At 39.6% G+C, this 25295-nt stretch overlaps 1 pseudogene; it reads left to right on the top strand.

Annotated features, from left to right (window-relative positions):
• The first annotated feature begins 1576 nt into the window (after nt 1-1576).
• Nucleotides 1577-24229, top strand: LOC134227898 (uncharacterized; annotated as a pseudogene).
• The last annotated feature ends 1066 nt before the right edge of the window (nt 24230-25295 follow it).

Genomic DNA, 25295 nt, shown 5'->3' with positions numbered 1-25295 from the left:
AATTTACATTCGGATATCAGCTGAGCTAGACCAAGTGGTTAATTGGAATGATCTAAAATTATAGAGAATTTTATATTTGTTTCATGAACGTGTTCCACTGATGTATCACCCCTCGTCTTCAATGTTGTTTATTTTGCTTTTTATTTCCTTTTGTGGTTCATATCAAATAGGTATAGACAATAGACCTGTGCAGGGGTTCATCAAATTCCACTCACCCGATGGATTTTGACATTTGAGCAGGTCGTCTTCTCGAATAAAGAGATTGTTTGGCTGTTATTAACCAGTCTTATTTTCTTGGGAGTTCATTTTGCGTTAGTCTACTTTGAAGATCTTGATCTAACCTCACTTGTTGACAGTTACAGAGCTTACATTTGGTGTTAGAAGAAAAATGATGAGGAGAAAATTAAAATTCATATTTTAGTTTAAAATTGCTGCGATCCGAATATTTCATTAGCATTCAGCATGAAAAATCAATCGCAAAGGACATCTACATGCGAATAAAATGACGAACAATTTATCGGAAGCTTCATGAAGCTGGTCAGTAAAAAACTCTGTGAACTGTCAACTTCCATTCATCATGCACTGGTCCTGTTATGGTCCCTTCTCCACGAAATATAGCAGTAAACAACGTAAACAGTCATTCACAAGATTAAACCAATAAACAGTAAAATCATACAAAAATAAAAACACACCTATAATAATTTATAAATCTAAGCCTTGGTGATAGTCGTGTCCTAGCAAAAGTCGAGAACATTATCAAGCTGACAATATCCCAGGAGGATTTTCCAGAAAGAACACTCCGTTTTAGACGTAACAAACTGCCGACAGATCAACGACAGGTAATTGAGGGTTTGATCTTTAATAAGTGAACAGAAAAGGCCATGTAACGAAATTGTTTAATTATGAAGTCTCCGTTGGTCGTGCAGCTACTGCAGAGTCATAAAGTGCCACAGTTTGTGAAAAAAGCTAAAAAAACCAAATTTGTCTGGGAAAAGATAGAAGATGTATCGTCGGACTTTAGTGGTTTATATTCCGGAACAACTACGTAACACTTCGGACAACTATTATCGGATGCTGTCATTTCATTAAAGTCTGATTTAAAACTTTGATCAGTTTCGCATTATCATTAAAATGAGTGGTGGTTATAAAATTCATCGCATTGGGAATGCTAATGTTTATTCCGGAGACAGAATCGCTTCATATCTCAGCGTGGCAAAGTGGTTGTTGAACCGTGACAGTGGTTAGTAATTAAACCTGCCCGTGTTCAATCTCTCCTAGCGCTAAAAACGCAAAATCTGCTACTTATTGAAGTGGATTGGCTCGTTCAGGATGAGAGATAAAATAATCGATGCCACCAGCGACGACGAAACAGAGCTGACTCGGGGCACAAAACGAAGAGATTTAGGAAGGGCCGGGGTTGGTACGCATCTTGAGAATGCTCATCTCTTAATAAGCGCGCGGTTGTTTATTTTTTAGAAAAACGGCTGTTTGAGGCTGTGCGCGATATCGGCGGCTTCGCCATGTCATAGTCCCCCATTCGGAGGTGGCGGTTATCAGGACAATCGAATCGGAATCAATGCAGGTGGCACCACCTCAATGGGATGAAGGAAGGCGATGTCTGGTGTGCGTGCCGCCTGATCATCGAGGGCACAGTCTACTGAAATCGGTTGAGAGTGACGGCGGCCAGCGAGAAGAACTGGGAAATGCTGGTTGGTTCCGGAATTTGATGTTAACGAATTGAAGCAGCGCTTTTATATGTTCATTTAGCATTCCACCATGACCGTGAAAGTTAGTAGCAGTCGATTGATCGATCATGCTGGACCAGACAAGAATAGTAACAAAAGGGCAACACTTGATAGTGTGGATTAACGATTCCATCAGCATCAAGATCAAAATAAGTAAGTTGAACCAATGGAAAATCATGCCAAATGAGCTACACTTCTCTAATGATGCTAATTATTCTTTTAGTTCTTGATTCATAGCTTTGTCAGTTAATGATGGCTGTCTCTTTAGAATTTACCATCCCTCCTCTCCCATATATGGTCGTCTCAGTACGAATTGGTTATGAGAGCCGTACAAAACATCTCCACTGAAAAAGGATTCACAAGCGCCGCAAGGCATATGCCGGTGCATGTTAAATTGTAGCGGAGCTGGTTGAATGGAACAACAACGGAACAAATCGAACTTGGTCTGCGAAACAGGTATGCCTTTGATGAGTTGATTTGGTTGTCAGTTCGACTTTAGCAGCTCCACTACAGCCTCGTTAAAGCGGCCGACCACGTGGCACAAAACAGATTCTAAAATGAAAACACTTGAGCAAGCTGAAATGGCCGGGCTCTACCCACGAAATGGTGTGTTATCAAACGCTCAAACTGCCCTTCAGAACTCACTATTCCAGCAGTCTGTACGGTAGCAATGACTGCAGCAAATCGATGGCGAGAGCTTCATTATGAACAGCCGTTGTGCAGTGATATTTTAAAAACCACAGTTTCCCAAATTTAAAACAAATCGCAATATTTGGACGATCTGGTTGCCACCCTCGCTAAGGAGCTCCAAAACCTACGAATTTCGTGTTCTCCAAAGGTGTGTGGAACTGTCGGCGAAACAATTCGCAATCTGGGCATCCATCACCAAGAGAGAACATCATCGGAATGGATGTAAACGCCGTTTCTGCTGACCACCAACGACGATCCAGAGTGCTGCGTCAAACCACATCCGATGGGGAGCAGTTCCCCAGAATGCTATCAACGGTGGAAGAAATAAATCAGAAGTTGATGGATCAGCTGGAAATTCATCACAGGAGAAGATTACTCTTCGAGCGAAACAGAACGCTCAATATTGTGGACGCCCAGTCAGGCTGGTTCCGGCGACTGGGTGGCGGCGAAGATCCGAAAGTGATATCGTGGAAAAGGATTCAAAGAATTCCTTTGTTCAACTCAGTATCGGTGCTGTTGAATCGGGGGCAAATCTTTCGACTTCGAATTCTTTTGACGGTGAAATTGCAGCCAGGAAATTTAGTATTGTTTGGTGAACGCGGTAATTTGCGGCAGAGTAAAGATAATTAATGTGTTCAGGAGAAGTGAAAGACCTGAACGGGTAGTTCCAGTTAAGGAAGATGAAAGAAGAAACGAAGCCGGGCTGGGTGAGGTTGAGTAAAGCAGGTGAAAATTGAAAGTTCAGAAGATAGTGGATGACTGTATTACTGGATCGGCTGATTTAAAATTGTGCCTTGATGAGAGGAGCACTGTGAGGAAAAGCTACAATGTGATTATTTGCAGGTGAGTTGAAGAGGCGGAATTCCGTCATTCGATCAATCGATCTTGGCAAAGATAAATCTAACCTTTATTCAATCTTTGATACTGCTCGTCTAACTTATTATCGACGTATTTTGCATAGGCGTCGCGTGACCAATTCTTCAACCTGTGCCGTTTGATTTCAAGATTAAATGTTTTGAGAGAAACGCGGATAAAATGAACCTTAAACGATACATCCCTTATAAACGATAAATCTTTAAGCGTGATACCCATATGTTTGCCATTATCAATCCCACGTCCCATTTATAGAATTAAAATCAAACTAAACTTAAAGAAGCAGGACGTAAAATCGAAAACGCACCAATCATCTTTGACTGACTTGTAATATTTTTGTTCGTAGAATGAAACTACAAAAAAATTAAATTTTGCTGTTCATACTATAAACATCTTATGGCCAAAACGCTTTGTTATTCATTTATATTCTATTTCTTGGCTCCGTTATTGGTCATCCTGAAGAAACCTTCCCGCTGGCCATGACCGGCACTGGTGAGAATGCTGGGCCGGTGGGAAAAATGGCTGTTATTCGTAAGGGCCCCATACACGCTCCGACGTGTTGTACAACTTTGACTCCACCCCGAAATTTGGTTCGGTCGAGGTAAGTCGGACCGTCTGTGGGCGGTGTACTGTCAAACGGTCGTACAACTTGCCCACGGACGTCGACTTTACCGACATTCATACAACAAAACTAAAATCTGAAAAAACAAATTGCGCATAACCAGCGCCGTGGCGTGTGGTTGGCCTGGTTGGTCCCCGCCAGGGCGCCTGGCCTAGGGGGGCCAAAATCAAATTCGCTATAGGAAATGATGGCAGGTATTCAAAATTCACTGGTTCAAAGTGATACAAATTTAACCTTTTATTACGATTCTCTCGGGACTACATACATAATCAATCATTTGACGGCATGGTGTTGGAAGGCCCTGTTCCATTAATAACTGATACAGGTTGTTGCAAATGGTTTCACTTTGTGTATGAGTGTTGGAATGCAGAGAAATAATTTGTCAAGTTAGTGTCTAATCGTAATTTTAAAACAGGTGAGAATCGGTGGCAGACAGGCCGGTTATCAAAAAATATGTGCTCCAGTCTTCGATGAAGACAGGAATAAACGATCAGTGAGGTACGAGATACTAAAAAAAAAAACCTGCAACCAACTCGCATCTTTGAAGTTTATTCCATTCGTCGTGAAACTCGTAATTTGATGATAAGTGGTAAATCGGCCAAATAGACAGTCCGATAGTTTTGACGTTTGGGAACAGGAAATAATTAGGAATCCTTCGTGCGTGTGTGGTGATTGCACCTTTTTCGACGCCTCTCACCAACTGTAGGTGTGTTATTAACACGAACGCCATCTTGCAAATCGGCGTCCCTGTTGCTGGTAGTTTCCGCGTGCTGAGCGATGTGATTGGCGATGGGCGTAACGTTTGATTGTTCGTTTCTGGGGTTGACAACTTCTTTAGGCCCCAGTTCTGAGACGACTAGTGGTTAAAGCTATCGGTCGGCAGACGACTTCCGATGAGCAAGTGCGTGAGTGCAGAAGCCGATCGTCTGGCTTGGCAAGACCTATGGTGAATCACGAGGTTGCTGGCGACTACCCCAGAGGTGCAGGACATCGTATTACTGAAGAATTACTTTCTACAGGCGGTACCACGCAACGAACGCCATTTTGTCACTTTGAGTCCTGATAACCACAGTACAGCTATTGTTCGTCAACTTTTCTCACGTATCGATGCCATTACTAACGCTTCGGCTCAACGGATGGAAATTCGATTTCAGCCGCCAGATCGATGAGAAGCAACACCTCGTGGACGCCGGGTCGTTCGACGACCATCAAACTACACGTCGCCGTGCTTCTTTTTCATCCTGCGATAGTGCCACTGCCCAACTGACCGAAGAAGCCATTGCGCTGTATCTCATCGCCGCCCATACCGCTGAATAAACCATTAAAGGTAAAGTAAAAGAATAAAAGTCCTTGGGACCTGGGAGAAAGGAGAGGCATTTGCACTTTGAGCTGCAGGCTGCCGTTATTCAGACCAACAACGGGTCTGAAGCTATTCTCTTTACCAAGAACTCCAAGGGTCATAACATTTCAATATATCAAAACGTCAATGTCCCCAGATTTAGGAATGTCTTTTCATTATTTACTTGATGGAAAAAAGTGGAAGGAAAAAGGAAAGACAGGAAATGCAAATGGGAAGGAGCATGAAACAGCTGAGAAGAAGCCCTATAAGGACTTCATAAGCCAAGGCAGAAGCGTAAATCAAATACAGTCGACTCTACCATCTCGTTCTATGTCGATATCTCTCTATCCGATGGTTTCCACATGATTCCTTAGAATCTACTAACATTTGGGTTTCTACATCTCGATAACCCTCCCTATCTGATATCTCTATCTCGATGTGTTCTAATCATTTGTTCTGGATTCACTCTTATATCGAATTTTTTAGACCACTAGACCATTTTGTACAATAACAAACATATCAACAACAAAACTGGCAATTTATTTTATTTGTCGTTTCATAACGGCGAGCTTTTTGGATGCAAGTACCCATTTCAATTTTCATACCATTCCTCAGTCTCCCCCCTATCTCGATAGTTCCTTCAATATCGAGATGTGGAGAAACGACTGTATATATAGTTTGGTCGCGATTTAAGAAATGCAAACCGTTATCTATTACAGGTCGCCTCTCACGTCTCGTGAAAAGGACCATCAGACAAAGGAAGATCGAGAATGAAAGAAAAATGAATAAATACTGGGTAAAAAAACGATAACCGCTCGGCGAAAGTCTTTTCCTGTTGTTGATAATGACTGTCAAAAGATAGTCTAGTAAGCTAAGAATTGAACATATCGAAACGCAAGAGAAGTGCGGCAATGGGTACATCTGCAAAATATGATCAGGGCCATCGGATAGAAAGAATATCAGTGAAAAGATTACCGAATGTTTATTGAAGGACTGAGAATATCGACTATAAAGAAATATATCCAGTGCAAGAGAGGCGACTATAATAGATACGGATCATACAGTAAGAAATTTATTATGAATTTGGGGCCAAATTCTCTCATTTGTATAAATAAACTTTCATGCGATCACTTGATTCAGTATAATCTTACCTCGCTGAAGTAAATCTTTTGGCAGAAAAGTATTTGAGCTGATGGTATGCTGAATATGAGAATATGCTTGTCAAGGGGATTTCAGTAACGATAGCAATGATCAAAGATTAGGAGGGAGGGAGATCAGTAACTGACTTTCTTTAGTAGAAATTTATTGGTTCTTCCAACAAACGGGTACCGCAAACTGCAAATCAGACCCACTCCAAAAACTCATATACCTTGATCTGAATAGGGCTCTGGTTATTCGAGCCATCCATTCAACCCACTCTAAATTCGTTTTGATTTTCTTGATACGACTTGGACAATCTCTTCTCTCCACAATCAACCCATTGCTCCCAGTTAGAGTTCATTGAAAGATCAATGGTTTTGCAAATAAAGCCCTCCGAGTGATTTTTCGTCGTGAAGGGCTAATGGCGGTTCGGTGGTCATCCACTTCATATAGGGTTCTTCTTGGGTGGCTAGGTTCGATAGCGTCAATCAGATATAAGCACAAATTGAGGCTAATTTATTTTTCTAATTAAATCCTTTTTTTGTCAGCGAATCCACACTACTGGATCTATTTTTTTTACTTTGATTAGTTTACTAAATTTTTCAGAACATCGACATTAAACTGTGGATTTGAATATTTGGTCTTTTAATGCCCATTCTACTATTGAACACCATACCGGGTTATGAGGCTGCAGATTCATAAACAAAAATTCATTAGACCAACTCACAAAAAAAAAATAAATCTCCCTGCTCATAGCATTTTTTTAACATCTGAGTCTAATAAAGGTTTTGGCGCCTAATAAAAGTTTCGCCAAAGGGCGCTGGAAGTCCACGCTTTGCAAACATAACATCGTCACAACAAATCGACACTATTGGAAAGTGCCAAATTTCTGAGGACTCTGTGCAGACAACTCCCAGTATCAACACTGGGGATGATACGATGCATGATACCGCACCTGCAAATCATCATCTTCTACTTACCTACCGGTGTTTGCAGTGTACCAGGCAAGCGCTCGTGCCAATCGCTGTCCTGAAGTCTTGGATAATGGACGCAACTTCAAACGATGTATCACAGTGGCACCATAAATCACTGTACTAGTTCTAAGGAAAATACGTTGGCCACCGATATTTTGTTTACGATAAAACGGTTGCGAACTGAATCGTGCGGGCAATAAACATTAGTTAAGATGATTACCTTCTCCGAATTGGTAATACACAAATCACCATTAAACAAAACTTATTGCTGAACTGCGAGCATAGCATTGTTCCATCGGACGTCAAGCTGCTTTCTGCGTCGAAGTTCTGGCGATATCGCTGCGCCTACCTGCTACAATTTCCACAAGGGGCTGCCCGAATAAAATGAAATTATACAACTATTCTTCTAGTTATCGTTTCAGAGTATAAAGAACTATAGTTAATTTTATGGAATCATAGAAAATACTGTACGCTTATTATTCCATGAATGATATTTACGGGCCTTATAATGGCTTTAGATTTTGGATGATACATTGAATGGGTTGTTAAGTATCATTGCAAAATTCAAAACCATCAACTTTGCATGTATTATTACCAAAGCAATGTTACTGTGAATCCTTGGTTTATCTGTTTTTATTCACGCGATCATTTCGAGTTTGATTATATTCAACAAAAATAATATAAATAGTATGATTTTTCAACAGTTCAGCTTCTAATCCAAATTAAACGCTGTGCGATGGTATTCAATTATACAATTACATATCTTTTGATGTATAATATTATTTACAACCTTCAATGGGATAATATTTTGTTTTTTCTTCAATTTTGTGTAATAAAATAAGCCAACACTAAAAGTTTCTGTTATATTTTATTTATAGAAAATATAGCTTTTCTAATCTTCTTAGTACATATTACTTTGGTGGCTATAATAACAGTGTCGTCAAGTGTCAATTGGAACAAAATCGTCCTGTCAGTTTCATACAAATGCGCGTTCAAACGAGCAGGAGACCTGTCAAACTTGTGTACATGACGTTACTCTTCTTATGGGACTCTACATGCTGTATTTTTTGCCACATTCGCCGCCATTTGCCGAGCGCAGCAGCAAGCATAAGCTGCGTTAACAGGACTCACTGTTACAGATGTCACTCAACAACTCCACCTGTAGAAATTATATTGAAAGAATGAATACATTGTAGTGGTGATGGAGCATTTCTATATATGTATGTAATATATATGCGTAAGGATGCGATAAAGCGATGCGATAAAGCGAGAGCAGATTCGACGAAAGTATTAGACAAAAATTATTTGTTAGCTCTCAATTTAGCTCCTCATATTGACTCGATGTCCGTAGCGTCTTTCAGCAGTTAAAAACGCTAAAAGTGAATCGGGAAAAGCTTTGCGCTGATGTCTACCTGGATTATTTTAACACTGGCACGTGGCGTTGAAAATACGCTACGTAGTCATCTTCTACAATGATCGAGATAAATACATTATTAAGGTACCCCAGGCAAGTGGGACCTAAAAAAACTAGTTCAGCAGCCAAGGTATTGCGCATACTTAGAAAACAGGGTATTTCAGGACATTAACCACGGATACATCATTATATGCTTCCGGTGTTGAAGTGTGAACTTGTTGTAAGCCATTTATTCAGTTACAACAATATTGGTAGTGGCAGAAATAAATTTACCTGTGGGACCCACTTACTTCTTCAAACAGGGCAAGTGGGACTATTCTGTTTTATACTGTCAAAGGCAAAACTAATTTGAAGAATGTAGATATTATTCTGTATTCCCAAGTCGCTAGTATTTCAGATCACGAATGGAAGTTTATTGCTCGTCAGACTTTTGTTTTGCAAGAAAGAAAAGGGTTACAATATTGTAGAATATAAAAAACAAGACAGTTGGTTCCTTATTTAATTGGCTGTTGGCTCGATGTTTCCTGTCTTTAAATGTGTTGATGGAAAGGATAAGCAAATCTTTGTTCACTTTTTCGAATCAATGTTTCTCTATTTAGAACACAAATTGTTATATAAATTGGAACTTCAAAGGAAAGTTTATTTAGGTGATTATTGTCTTAGCACTTTATTTATCTGAAAATCTGTAAATCTGATGCTGCTGAAGCAACTGAAACACAGGCAAACTATTGATCTATTGCAGTAATGATTGTTGCACTGTAATAAGAATTTCGCATAGTTATAACCACATTGCTTTTTTCCATGTGCAGGTGATAATGTTCAGATAATTTACACACATTTGGTAAATCAATTGTACACTACTTCTTAACTACGAAACCAAGCGTATCGAACTGCAGCTGATTTGGTCCATATGATATATATAGGCCTTAAGGTTATTTTTTCTGAACAACAATCTAAAACAGTTAATTGATTCTATCGATAATGTTGTTCAAATATGTCACTTGCCCCACGTATATTAAAACTCAAGGGTAGAAAGTGAAAACTGCAAGAATTTTGGCTTAATCAAAACTTTTAAATCGTTTTCGATGTCACCCCAACTATTTAATTGCTCGAAATATTTACTTTTCCACATCAATGATAGTTAGAAACGACTATTTTGTTAGAAATCCATTGAAATAAATAAAATAATGGCTTTTGCCGGTAGTTTAAAAGTCATGATTAAGCAATACCATTAGTATGAATTGCGCAAATGGTTTTGATTCAAGTATTTTGTCAGGTGAATTTGTTGATAGTTCTGCTTCATCTTTCTAGAGAACATTATTTACCCGTAAAACGTTCACCGAGTTAATCAGGCAATACCCACTTACCCGTATTTTCACTTGCCCCGGTACCTTACGCAATGTTCTGTAAATAGAAGCGTGGAAATATTAAAAGTAATAAATAAGTAAATTACTAACTAAGACAGAAATTATATTATAAATATTTGTAAAATAGGTCCATTTAAGCCAGTGAATTACCTGTTCTTAAAAAGTAATTTCTATTAGATTTGTTTCATGGCTACTACAACATCAAATAATAAACATTGCCTAACCACTCGTGATACTAAAGCCCTGAACGCAATAAAATGGAACGACTGTAATGGCTGGATTTGAGCTTAAATATCCTTGATACGATCGTAGATTAAGAGCGCAATATCTATGAAACCAACGTCCACCACTAACTGATATCAAGCAATAATTGAAAGGTTATTGCGATTAGTCAAATCGCAATAAGAAACACTCCGTGGACTTTAATGATGGTCTAGTGTATTCATCAGAGTTCCCCAAGCCTGACAAGTTCTTTAAAAGAGTACGTTTTCGCTTAATCAGCTCAAGCAAGCTGATTAAACGAAAAGCATACTAACAAATTTTGATTTATGGGTCCAACATCTACCTTGACAATACCGTTCCAGTCATTGTACTAACACATGGCCGTTTACAACCCGAGCACCACATACATTGAAAGGGCTATACAGCGAATATACCTGCATAAACATGGTCAACATAAGCATGTCTGTAATGAAATAAAGGGTGCTTCTTAGATAAACGAACATGTGGGAGAAAGAAAAATAGATTCAAAACATATTTCATATAATAGGTTTTTGACTTACACCCAACATTTTAACCACCACTGAGATCGCCACCTCCGATCACCACCGACTTCATTCAAAACTACAGAAGCAAATCTTCCTGACCAAGTGCGTCGACTTTAACACTGAAAATAAAAATACTTCTTTTTATGCAGTCAGGTGTGAATAGCTACCCCAAAATATATCATGTATGATTTTTCTCTTTACATATTATTTTCATTTCCATTCAGTAATCTTTACTATAAGATGTATAATCTACTGTCAACAATTTGGTATGATCAGCGTTGAAGCCAAAATTAATCATATGATTGTACGTAGATCGTACAGCTAATATTGATCACATGCGGAATGGAAATCTTATATGTAATAATAGCCATTCGATGCACGTTTTATTTCTATGCAGATTGCAAAGCTCCTTGCTCAGAAAACGATTCAACGGCGTTTCAACACTTGGAAGAAGATTGACGCTTCAGACATAGATATAATAATCAAGATGTTAGGTCAGAACAAATTGAGTACTCATTTTGTAGTTCCATGTACTAGTTTCTTACCCAGTAAAACAAAGCAACGCTTCAGCATAAATTCAGATAGTTATAGTTTTTCACTACGTAGGCAGGTATTTTTTACTGTTGTCAAAGGTTGTCATCCAGCTTGTATTTTATTATTTTTATTTTTTCAATGGTTTGCAGAAATTTACAATATTTTTAATTTTCCTTAACTATAATATTTTCAATTGTTTTTTCAGATTCGTTAGAACTCCTTGAAAGGCTTACAAGAAATTGCTTTGGAAAATTACGTTTGCACATTTTTTGCATGAATTTGACCAAACTGAATCTGTTGGGGATGAACGGCATAATAGCTGGCGGCCGAGGATGCTCAAAAGTTTCAAGGACCGTGCGTCCGCATGTTATCGGCAGAATCATGTATCCCTGATAGCATTCAATGGTCAATGCGGATTCATCATTGACGTTTGAGACGGGCGCTGTTTACTAAGAATGAATACTTTTTCATTCATCGAGTTCAATACAAGTGTTCATTTTATTAAACAGCGCCCGTCTCAAACGTCATTGTGTTCATTCAGTGCATTGGACCATGGTCAATGCACCAGTTCATGGTGACGTTTGAGACGGGCTTGTTTACTAAGATGAATACTTTTCATTCATCGAGTTCATGCAGGGTGTTCATTTTTTAGTAAACGGCGCCAATCTCAAGCTGTCGATATCATTCGGTGCATTGGACCCTACCTCGATACCGCTCTTCGGCAGACTTGCAAAATTTCGAACAGATCAGATTCACTACATCCTTGCCTACATCAATATTGTTCTTATGATCGTGATCAATTCAAATAATGAAAAATAATTTTGCTCTAGAATGGTGATAGATAGATGTTTCGTTTCTTTTGCGAATTGTTTCCCGATTTACGTGCGTAGTAGAGATCTGCAGCAGGAGCGTCGCAAATGGAAAATCCTTGTTTTTAATCGAATTCCAAGGAAAACAAAAAACTAAATGTTACCGAGTGGTAACATTTAGTTATCTTCAGATGATCAATTGAAGCGTGAAGGCTTCTTACTTGTTTTGTTTCCTAAACAGTAAAATTAAATTTATACGGTGGTCGTCAAAATGCAAACCAGGTGATTGACGACCTCCTAACGGTATGAAAATAGGAAGATAAAAAAGACGCGCTTCCGTGAGGGATGAGTACTTACTCAAGCCTGAGGCGGTGGGACAGAGAAGCCCTAAGCGTTTGGTCGTGAGGTTCTTGTGGGAAAGTTAAAGACAGAGGTGCCAAGTGTTTTTTGCGTATATTTATATCTGCAGTTTCTCAGAAAGGACACTTGACTCGACCTATCTGTCCAAAGGTCGCTACGACCTGTATTTACACTATGGGATCCCCATACAAGCGAGCAGTCAAAAATAAAATTGGACTTTTAAGTTTTCCACTTGCGTTTTAGCTGTGTGCTTGGTCGAAATAGCATGAATATGCAATTTCCAACCCCTTTGGGGATCGTCTATGAATTACGTAATTATTTTTTCATAGGGTTCGATTAACGTGACAAAGCAAACCTATTTAGGAAGTTGAAATTTCGTGCGTTTTCTTAAGGAGAAGGAAGGGGGCTGTACAAAACCAGGAACAGCAATTTATAGACTATGGCGGCGATCATGTTAAATGACATTAATTTCGCAACTTACGTGATATTTTTTTGTCTCCTCTCATGCCTCACAATTTTGTATTTCAGAACAATTTGTTTGACAAAGTACTAGGATCTGAAGGATCATAAGCATTAAATGTTAATCAAATAATCAGAATTAAGTAACTTTTGAAAAAGGTGTATGAAATTGAAATCGCAATCCCATGACATTTACGTGTACAAATTCAAAATGAGATTAATATATTCTCCAAAAAATGTGGACATTCATTTGTGGAATGTAAGAATGCTCCATTCTTTGAAAAGCAAATTCTTTTAATTTAAATAACAACACTACTTTGAATTACTTTTGATTTGTTTTCATAGTTTCTACAAGTTATATACAGCATCATTCTTTTCTGTGTCAGGTTTGAAGTCTTCAATGATATTTCTTCAAATTCCATCAACGTTGGAAGATGAGATAAATTCATCTAAAGTATTGAAGATAAAGACACTGAAAATCTTCAAATATTACAAAATTACGCATGGCATGAAATAACTAAGTGAAAAGAATTTACCAACGTCTCCTCGTTATCCAAATCGAGCTTAAAATGGATCTGATTCATATAAGGCACGAAGGAAAATGTCAACATTGCCTCTCTTGATCATTTCTTGCATTATGAGTTCAATTTGCTTCAACTGTTTATATTGACTTTCCGCTGGTTGTTCGTAGTGAACCTCAAAGGTAGATGAGTGAATAAATATTTCCCTACCATTAGCGGGCATTCCTTGAACACTGCTTGGGAATTTCATACGCTCCGTTCTAACTAAGATATTCGTCTTTTACTTTGCAATAAACATGTCAAATTAACAGTTCAGGAATTTATAAATATTTACATATTATGAAATCTCTCGTATTTAGTTCTCCATCAATAGCTAATGAATAGCTCAGAAAGTGGGTTTTAGAGGAATGGCTCAAACCACTCAAGCCCCAAACGCATTTCAGCGGAATGGCGACGGAAACATTAAATTTGACAGGAAATATGTGGGCAGACGCTGGCCCCAAATCCTTCCGTTACCGTTGTGCTACGTGCATTAGGGTTTATTCATTTACTCCTTTGAAAAGTTAATTAAATGAGCTCAAATGGTTATACAAATAAAGTCGAAATTATTACCAATAAATGTATTTTGACCAATATACCCTTTGAGCGCATAGTTCAGTCTGACCCATTTCAATGAAACGATGGGACTAGATTTCCGTCGAATGAAACTTATTTTGAAAATCGGACACAAATAAGTGTCTAAATGTACGATTGCGTTCTTTTGCGCACATATACAGACGCGCATGCACACACATACAGACATCACCTCAATTCTTCGCGCTGAGTTAGTTGATATATACCACTAGAGGTCTCAGACCTTCTATCAAACGATTCGTTTTTGGAACGAGCATTAACGCCCAGGTACGAGAGAGGCAAAACACGGTAAAAACAAATGAAAAAAAATCAAGGTAAACGCTCTGTTAATTGCAAAATACTGGCAAGAAATTCTTTCTCAGGACATTTGGCATTGAAGCTTTTGTCATGATGTATCATAAAAAGAACCCAGAGTTCCTGAGGAAAAAAAAGTTCTTCACTATCAAAGTTGAAAAATAGCGTCGTTTTGAAAAAATATTGCTTCCGCATTTTTTCAATTTTTTTCACAGTGTAACCATTAGTTTTTTTGCACACCATTTAAGCTTAATAACCTTTGTAATGATGTATTAACATTGAAGAAAAACATTTAAAAAAATATTTCAATAAATAGTTGAAAATAAAATATTTTTTCAGAGAAAATTTATTAACTTTTTACCCATTTCTGACTTGCCACCTTATATCACTGGAACTAAGTGCCTAGAACTTCAAATTTAGAATTTCTCTTAATTAGAGTATTATTAATGGAGAGAAAATATTTTAAAATAATTCAGAACTTGACATTTTCGATTAATGCCAATCCTATAGTGCAATGGCATCCTGCTCGATCGCCATTCGTACCCTGGATTCTGGTTAGCTCAGTTCGTTGGGGCCGGCTACGTTATCGTTTGACCGCAACATCGCTCGGCCACTTGTCGGAAGCTGTTGTTTTGTACGACATTCAGCTGCTTGCCTTATCAGGGTTTAAGGTCCTCCCACCACCCTTCGGCCACCTGAGACGGCTGCGTTCCCGTTTGGCCTCCATGGGTGTCTTTGACGACCAGATATAAATGGGTGCATCAAAGGCACCCGACCGTCGCGATATCGTCCGCGACTAACCGACATATATCGACCAAGCACCTGTTGGTAATTTAATTACTGTTGAATAAAACTCTCAGTTGAAATCAAAAATTTACAGTTACCTATATTCACACTTCCGATAGCCTTGCCGAAGCTAAGCAAAAAGAGGCCTTCTGCAATCTGCGCCCACCCTGAACGGCTGCCATGTGTCTGGCAGTAGCTGAGGTCTGTGATTCCTTCCGGGACTGAGCGGTTCAGGAGCCATAAAATTAGAAAGTCATACTGTTATTGTTAAAGGGATATGGCTTGCGATGCGGAGTTTAAATTCACTTTTCTAAATAAAGTTCAAATATAATAAGTTCTACTTTTTAATCATGTTCACCAGAACACTTACAGTTTCTAATAGCTTTAAATAGGTAAACTTCACTATAGTAGTATTTTTTCACAATAATTAACTGCAAACGTTACGCTTCATTTTGTAGATTGTTTGTTTGAAGAAAAACATACAAGAAATATTGCTATAACAACAGGGATGCCAGAAGATATTTTTCATATGTCTTCACAGTCGTTTAAAATGTCTTCAAATGTCTTCAATATTAAAATTACGATTATTAGCAATTTCCAAAATCAATAAGGTTTATAAATTCAATAATCTCCTTGTTTACTGATATGGAATAATGTTTATTTTTTAACATACAAATTTATTTAGAATTCAAAGAGGATATTCTTTGCTTTAAAAATTATTTAATTTTTTATTATAAACGAAGTTTCCCCTGGATTTTGTACACAGGTCATCTTTTAAACTTCAATTTTTCGTGGAATTCTCCTTAACTTTTCAAAAGGACCTAAGTAACATTTATTTCATGAATTAAGTTGAATAGCACAATCAACAGAACAGAGAAACAATGATATTCAGGTGTTCATGAAAAATATTAGCAAGTCACTGAAAGGATAGCGAAACCTAAATTTAAAAAGAAACCTGTTGGGATTCAAAAATTTACTGTGAAATACTTGAAGTAACATCAGAGAATTTTCTGAAGGGCTTCAGTTAAGAATTTCTAGATCAACTTCCGGATAAATTCTGATGGAGCTTCTTATAACTTGCAATAATTTCTTTTGGATGAAACTAGTACTTCTGGAAGTCTCCTGAAGAAATTTACAAGGGAATTCCTGTTTGGAAGATCCAAAGTTTACTGAAGAAACTTCGGAAAATGTTCAGAAGGAACATCGGAGAATTCTTGAGGAACTTAAGAAGGAATTTACTGCTTAAAACTTCAGGGGTTAATTCCGGATGTTTTTTCTGGAAGAATACGAAGGATTTTCTGATGAATTTTTTAAAGAATATTCCTGAGATTACTAGGAAGCAATTTCCGGTGGAATTCTGGAAAACTTCTGGAGGAAATTCTTGGTGGTAGTTCTGGATGAATTCTTGGTGGAGCTTCCTGATGTATTGCTGCAATTTCCGAAAGCAATCCTGGAGGAAATACCAGATAAATTTCATATTATACTTCAGGAGGCATTCTTGGAGAGAGTCATTCTGACAACTTTCTTAAAAGATCTTCCAGAGGAAGAACTTCCAGGAAGAGGATCCCTTGTGGAGCTTCCCGCCGCAATCCCAGGAAAACTTTCGAAAAAATCCTGGAGGAGCTACTGGGAGGAATTCGTGAACTACCGAAGGTTCTGGAGAAACTTTCGGAGGATCTTCAAATGAATTCCTGGAGGATTTTTCGGAAAAACCCTGAAACTTCCGGACCAATTTCCTGGAAAGATTACCGCAGAAGAATACCGGATGATTTTTAAAGGAAATTCATAGAGGAATTTGCAGAGAAAATACTGGAAGAATGTTTTGAGAATGTTTCCTAGAAGAATAATCAAAGGAATTCAAAAGAAGAATTTAACAAGAAGTGTGTAGCAAACGGAAGCATAAAATGTCATCTCATGTCATTTGACTAATTTATTCCATAACTAATTTTGAATGTATATAATTTGAATATATAACAGCAGGTAGGGTTATATTTTTTGTCAAGGGTACATTGCTCTAAGTATAACATCAAAGGCTGGAAGTGGCTCCTTAAAATGTCACGACAATTTGACATAATATATTGAATGACATTTTGCCTCCCACACCCCAGATTACATATTTACAGCAAAGTCATTATACAAAGTTGTCGTATTTAACCGCTATAAGTTCGTCCTTACCAACATAAGATTGTTGTACCTTCTGAAAAAAAGTTCTGGGAAATTATACAAACGAATGCAAATGACATTTCACAACACTGGTAGCAAGTTTCCTCAATTTCTTCTGGGTAGATTTTTCCTGTGAAATTACTTAGAAAAGTAAAAGAAATATCCATTTAACATAGCATAATTTCAAATTTCTTATTGACATTCAATGAATTTTTTATGAAATTATTTGGAATGGTACTGTGGAAACTAAAAAGGGATTGTTAATGGGAATCGTGGAAATCCAGATGAATTTTTCGTTTACTTTTGAAGTTTCCTTTAATAACTTTCTACGGAAGTATTAAATATTAATTTTGCTGCTGATTTCCAATTTCAATTCTGTGAATGTAGACGAAATTCCTCATAATTTTCATCAAATTCTTTTAAAGATTCTAGAAAATTCAAAAGAGTTTCCCGTCGAATATTTAGAGGGAAAGTCATGGACATGAAGGGTCAAATGAATTCGTAAGGAATTTAGAAAAAGATCAGGTTCTAGCTCAACGATTGATTAGATTAAATCAAGTCATAGAAAGAGTTAATATATTTTTATAAATTATATCGGCCATTTGCGTTCCAATGTAATGATCGAAATACCTTTTACATACACGCCACAGGTTTTTAATACCAGCGCCTAACTCCAAGTTAGTACGTATAAAGTCTAAAATGCGTTGCGTTTATCAATGACTAGTGTGGACATAACTTGTATTTGGAAATTCTAAGCCCCCAGACAAAGACTATTATAACTTTTGTATTTTTTTTGCATAATTTACATATGGTTAAGTTCAGCCAAGAGAAACCGCACCAACGGCACGACTAACAGCGATATTTTGTTCGCAAAAAACAAACAGAAAAGTATTCATGTTAAGTCAACGTACATTTGTTATGAGGATCCTCAACTATGGCGTTGAACGATGTCGATGCGATTTACATTAAGTGAATCTATTACATAAAACCTTAACTTCAAAAATAGTAAATTTTCATTAGCGCTTGGTAGCGATTTGGCTGAACCCCGACTATACAGAAGTCATAGGTTTTATAACTAAGAAATAAAACTATTTTTCTCTCCTTTGGCTTATTGATTGTCTTCAGTATCTGCAAATAAGTAGATAAGTCTTAAATATTTTGAAAAAGTCTTCCGTATCTTCTGCGAAATAAATGTCTTCACAGAGATTCAAATGTCTTCAAATTGAAGACATGTCTTCAAATCAGCATCTCTGATGAAAGCAGCATCAGTCACTAAAACTTGTTCTAAGGGTCCATCAATCGATTACGTACTGCAGCGACGCTTTTATTGTTGTGTACCGAAGACCGTTCATAGCTTATAAGCTTGGAACCTGAAAAAATATCCAGTTTCATATTGATTGTTGCTTCAGGTCGCAACAATATGGACATAGTATGCAAAACTGCAACCTGCAAGCAGGAAATGTATCCGTGGAAGCTCCACACCAAACGAAAGAATGCCAAATCCTGCTAAAGCAGACAATGATCAGCGACGAACAAATTAAAAGTAAAACTGTAGTCAAAGATGCCTGTCAACTTCAGAGGATGTCCAACACACTTGTTGTATCTGAATAAGCGATAGGGAAAAATCTAACCACTGTGGGCCGAAAGACCCGGGTGTACAATCCCAAAACGATGAGTTTACCACTCCAACAGCCCAATGTGTTTTCAATTGACAAGTGAAAACGTATCTCATGCCACCCAAGCTACACACGGCAATTCGTATGATTCGCCAATACACGAATGCAGACCGTGGTGGAGGCGTAGCTATCCATATAAAGAGAATTCTCCTACAGTCAACTGGATTTCTAAAACTACATTAATCCATATGGTCTGGCAATCAACACCGCTGTCGTCACTGAACATTGGCATCTCTATCCAGTTGAATAAAATGCGCTTCCACACCAGATTGGCGCATTATACGAATGTTATCTTAGGATGTTCTGTTCTTCATTATTGGAATTTCAACGCTCGGCACACGATGTGGGGTATTATTTCGACTGACGGGTAGTATTCTCTCGCGGGAGTACATCATAGTTCTGTAACTATCGAAGTCTTCAACGTCACCCACCAGGGAAGGATGGTCATTAATATTAGATCTCTTGATCTAATCAAAATGTCAGTTCAAATCGTTGTCGTCATTAGCCGTGAACTGTCGTCGGATCATCTTCAACTTGGTGCCTCAGGTCGATGCTACAATGCTACAGTTCTCGGTGCTACAACCAAGCAAATTGAGTCTTTTATGGAGACGATCAACGAGAATATCGACCACAACAAAATAGACGAATCCATCAATCTGGTAAATATCATCCTGCGTGCTGAAGACGCAAGCGTACCGGAAATAACAATCGTTCCTCAAACTATTGTTTCCAGATCAATAAAGCTGCTTCTCCGTTTAAAAAAGGTAAAAACGACGTCAGTACTTGCACATGAGACCCGAATGCTAGGGACAATTGTGTCTCAGCTCAATAACACCTTTAACAAGTAAAAGCGCGATATCGATTCGAATTTAAAGCAAATCTCCCGGAATAACGTGAAGCTTTAGCCCTCCCTTGAAGTTGATAGCAGCCTGCTAATGTATCTGCACAAGCTGAAGCATCAGCTGCTACCTTCGTCGCAGCACACAACAATGAATTCACTGAATGGTGATCGCGACGACGGAAGTGAAGTGATTGGGGAAACAGGAATTGCAAGCATATCTGACAGCGACAGCATTATTACGAACATAATGTGCTTGTTAGACCAAAGATGTTTAAGAACCCAACAGGACGACGTCAAAGAGCTTGACAGACGTGGTGGGGGTTTTGTGATGATACAAATCACTCCCAAAAACCACAAGTGTCGAAAGCGGAGCTATATCAAAACGAGCTGTGCCGCCGCTTCAAAGCATAAGCCCAGAAAGTACCATCGGCACATCAAGGTTCAGATGCTCTTTCCTGACTAAGCGCTGATCTGGCACTAAACACCAAGTGTCAACCCTCGCGTAGCTCGGGCCAGACGATGGAAGTGATCACGGATGTATCGGGCGTGATCATGTCGTTCCTGGACAACCGTGGTTATCACAGCAAGAATCTCAAATTTGGTGTACAGGCGCTTTTGTGCCCTAGTAGTGGAGGCAAATCCCGGTGGAGGACCCTACTAGAGGCCAGTAAGAGTGCGGAGCGAGAAATACTCAAACTTACGAAGGAACGGAAAATGGAGGAACACCAGGTGGAATAAGAGGCTGAATCGAAGATTCATCCTGTGAAAGGGAAACGGTGGCGGAGAGGCAGACCGAGGAACTCCTAAGGAGGATGATGACCGTGACAGGGCGACTCGAAGCTCAATGAGTTACGCAGGAGGCGCTACCGAGAAGTCTGCAGACCCTAAGTGGGAAAGACAGGGAGAAGGTTGAGCGGAAGGCCGGCCTCCCAAGCGGAGAAACCAGTGCCTCTACCAAGATAAAGCTCGCCGGGAGAAAAGTCCTACCTGGTGGGATCGTGAACTAGAGCGAGGAGGAAACGTGTGAGCGCAAAAAGAGTGCGGCAAGGTGGAACAGTGCGCACAACTTTGCAGAAAGGGGAGAGTCAGGAGGAAGACGGGTGCGCCTTCAATGGCGAGTGGTAAGCGTAAGACAGAGGCAGGGGCGATTATCATCAAAACTGACGTCTAAAAGCTACGCTGAAGTCTTGAAAACCATGAGAGATGATTCTCGCCTTGAAGCGGGATGTTGCTCGAAGAGTTCTGAGTACAAAAAAGTTGACGGAGGAGGTCCTGGGGTTCCAAGTATGAGCCTTATGCAGTCTCGAACATCCAGTGCAAGGGCCTGAATGAAGTAACAGAATTTGAGGCCGCATTGACACTGAAGATCAGTGCAATGTCAAGATCCAGTAATCTGCGGTTCAGTTACCGCCAGCTTCTACTGAGGAATGCAGAGTTACGCATTTCCAAGTACCTTGACCTGAGCCAAAAAGGTAATAGATGAGGCTAAACTGAAAGTGGATTGGTCCCGGTATGTCCACGCTAAGTATAAGCCAACCGCTTCAGCAGACCTGCTTCAGGTATTGTCTTGCAACGGACATATAAGTCATATGACTATCTAAAGGACCACAATCGCAGTAAACCTGCTGCCGTAGGTGTGTGGAGCTGAAAGGCCACTAAGCTCTCACTTTTCAGGGGCTGCCGAGTGTCTGATCTGTCCCAGGTACAGACAACAGACACCTTACCGGTGTCTGAACCTGTCCGGCCTCTAGAAGGATCCATACACTCAGGTAACACAGCTAAACCCTAAACTGCTGCGCTGCAACGGTCGGTAATCAGTGTAAAGCTGATGTAGCTTTGCTGTCTGATCCATACCGCATCCCTGCTGAAACGTCAGTTGGATTGGATGAGTCTCGAACGGTGGCCATCTGGACTTGCAGACGTCCATCCAGGAGATATGATCACCTGATGATGAGGTTTCGTCATAGCAAAGGCAAACGGTCTTTACTTTTGTAGCTGCCTGCTGTCCTCTCCACGGTGGACGTCTTTCCACTTGCGCTAAATTTCTGATGATTAACTCATGTAGCTATTTGCGCATATACGATAACGCCTGGATGTGGAAGCGGCGGGTAGGAAACCAACTACTGTATGTGATTCTGACTGCGCATTGGCGCGGTTGCGAGTAAGACAGGTTATACTGCTGAACGAGAATTCAAATAACTATAAATTCATGGCACACATTAAATAAGTGCACCTCGTTAATTTAAACCATTAAAAGCTTTCAAGCAATGTTTAACAGAATGGCCTTTTAAGCGAGTAACACCATAGCAGTATTGCATGGCCCACAAAATAAAGGAAAAGTTAATTCACCCAACAAACGTGCGGGAGCTCATAAAGCGATTTTTCTACCAAAAAGCAATCTTCTTCGACTGAAAAACTATTTATTCAGCTCAAATTGTTTGTTGGGCATGTTATAAATACCATTAAATAATGCGTTATTTTTGCTGATTGGCCGAAAATGAGATGAGAAACCCTATTGCTAGTCGGAGAATGGTGGACAGTTATCTGGGGAGCCCCAACTTTCGTGTGGATCCTGGCCTCAGAAGGGGTACTTTTTATCCTCCAAAAACGTGCGTTTCTCAGAATAAAACACACGCTTGTGTTAGCTGAATTTTTGCATCTCCTTTCAGGTTCCAATCAGGTATGACGAACCATTATCAAACGTTCAATCGGCTAAATGAAGCGCCATATCATTTATACAAACACCTTCCATTGCTCTAAACTTCAAGGCCATAAACCGGACTCGATACAGAGATCTTCGTCACGCTTTCTACATATGCGCCATTTCCACGGCAACGTTACTGGCATGCTGGAAGAACTGAACGTCTAACGCACAACCCCGGTGATCAGAACACCAAGACGCCAGAGTACCACAACAAGTAAGTTGCGATCACAAGTAATCAGAAAAGCTTCGTAACGTACCGTTCTTTCCAGGTGTCCAGATGTGGTGCAAACAGATCGAGGTTTGGTGCGATACGATCTCGGTGATCGCCTCAGTCGGCAGCGTTGCCAACCTCAACCGGAGGCTGTACGCTTCACGGGGATCTCACCTGTTCCACAACCTGCAGAAGGTTCCGTCAACAAGACTGATAGGGGAAATTGTGATCAAAGTTTGTTCGTCTTCGGCAGTGCAAAACTGGAAGAAGATCAACTGGAAAGTTGGCCAACAAACTGGAAAGGATATTCGGTTGGCAGTTTGGTACAGATGGTTGATCGTGCCGTATTTCGTTTAAAAAAGTAAGTTCAGATTTTCTGGCATCAATAATATTTCCATTAATGACCCAGATTTTTTATTACGTAGATTTTAAATCTCCAGTAGTGACGGAAGAAATGATTAGAGTGCCTTGGGTGTTTACAAACAATTATTGTTTGCGAGGAATGAAAATCGTTCCGGTAACTTCTGGATGACGGGATGTGGGGATCAAATTCCAGGCCTGGAAAATGCCATCGACGTCTTCAGGAAATTGATGTGGCTGACAATTCCCGAAAAATCTTCGATGTTCACCGCTACGGAATCAGGCCGGGATATTACTGTTCAGTCCTCCGGCACTGGAAAGACTTATTTAAAATTGGGTACAATGTAGAAAAAATGATTTAAGACTGTTCTCTATTGAGTTTACGGTTTCTAAGCTGGCGAAACCTGGAACCTTCGGATGATATCGGTGGTCCAGAATTGTTGGCGAAATAAGCCAGTCGAGGAGAATGTACGCAATTTGTTCGACCGGCACGAAGTGCCAAAACCTTGTGTTCCTGTTACTGTGATGGGTTGACAGATTGCTTTTGAAGAACACGACTCAACAGGAGTTACGGACCGTGTAGTAGACAATTTACTCACCGGGCGGACGGCGTGGAAGGCCTTCAAGGGTGACGGTGATCGGAGCCACTTCGAGACCAGAACCTCGATCAACATTGCTACGATCCGGTCAGATTGATCGATTAGTCGAGTGCAGTTACCAGATGAAGTAAGTGAAAGTATCTAACAGTATCCTTGATGGTTTCTAACCCTTCTTTGTTCTGTTTCCAATCACGTTGCGATTTTCAAGGCACAGAATACTCTTTGGACTGCCGCTGATGTGCAACTTCAATATTTTGCCAAAAGAGTAATGCTTATACCGGAGCAGACATTCAATCCATTCTGACATTGGCTAATATGCCGTTCAAATTGCCCTTTCCAGTGCCGTAGACGATGAGGTAAGGGTGAAATTTCTTCGGTGTCTTTTTCATACCGCGGCATGATGATAAATCTCTCTGTTCGCCTGGAAAACTAATCCAGTGTACAGCTCCTGGTGGTGTTTTTCAATCCGTGCGAACAAACGCCGCCAGAGAATGAAACGCACAGATTAGCGTTAAATTACAATCAGATTTTTAATTATTGTCAGCAGCCATCGCAGCGAGTGGGAGATGATATTGCCTTAGAGCAGTTAATTACTGCTCAGTCTCCGTTCGAGAGTCCATAAAGCATAAGGCGAAAGCACACAACAGTAGCGATGTCGCTCGCACCGCACCCACAAGGCAGCAGCGATAAGATATTTCCGCGGCATCCGTTTTGCGTTTATTGCATCACGAAACGGAAGGCGGTACGAACCTGAAGGATTTAGCTGCTCTTGTTGTAGGGGTTGTGGTTACTCGGAGGGCATCACTTTGTTAGCACATGAATGTAGGCGCTGTTGTGAAAAGGAGTCTTTGCCGTTTTTATAAAGGAGAAAGGAGAACAAAGTAAGGATGATGATTTCTGCTAGTTCCGGTAACAACGGTAATGACTAGCAGGAGTTTGTGTTTTATCATTAGCTGCTGATATCGCTAATCGTTTTGCATTGATACATACATCAATGGCTTGGTGATAAGTAATGTTGGCGAGTAATCAAGTTATTTTATTATTTTTTGTCGCGATAGTTTTGTATGTCAAGAATTTAAAGTTTTGAATTCTTGTTTGGCGATATTAATATGCATAATATCTATTTCTAAATATCTCTCATCGATCCGACTATAAAGACTCGCCATACCAACCACGCCAACGCAGCATAATTTAAATTGAGCATCAGTGGCCGATGACGTACAACACGTTTGTAGCAGCCAGTTTATCCCAGATTAGTTACGGAAAAAGATATTTTTAGTTACTAGATAAAAGATTGTCGCTGTCAAATCGCTGTCCGGAACATCTTTTGCTGGCGAGATAGGGAGCTAAATGTCAAGAAAGGAAAATCCATACGAGTTGACAACGATGCCCAGCATGTTCCGGGCAGCGAGAA

Source organism: Armigeres subalbatus, chromosome 3 (genome assembly GCF_024139115.2).
Source record: "Armigeres subalbatus isolate Guangzhou_Male chromosome 3, GZ_Asu_2, whole genome shotgun sequence".
NCBI classification, from domain to species: domain Eukaryota; kingdom Metazoa; phylum Arthropoda; class Insecta; order Diptera; family Culicidae; genus Armigeres; species Armigeres subalbatus.
This window is presented reverse-complemented; position numbering and strand designations above follow the sequence as displayed.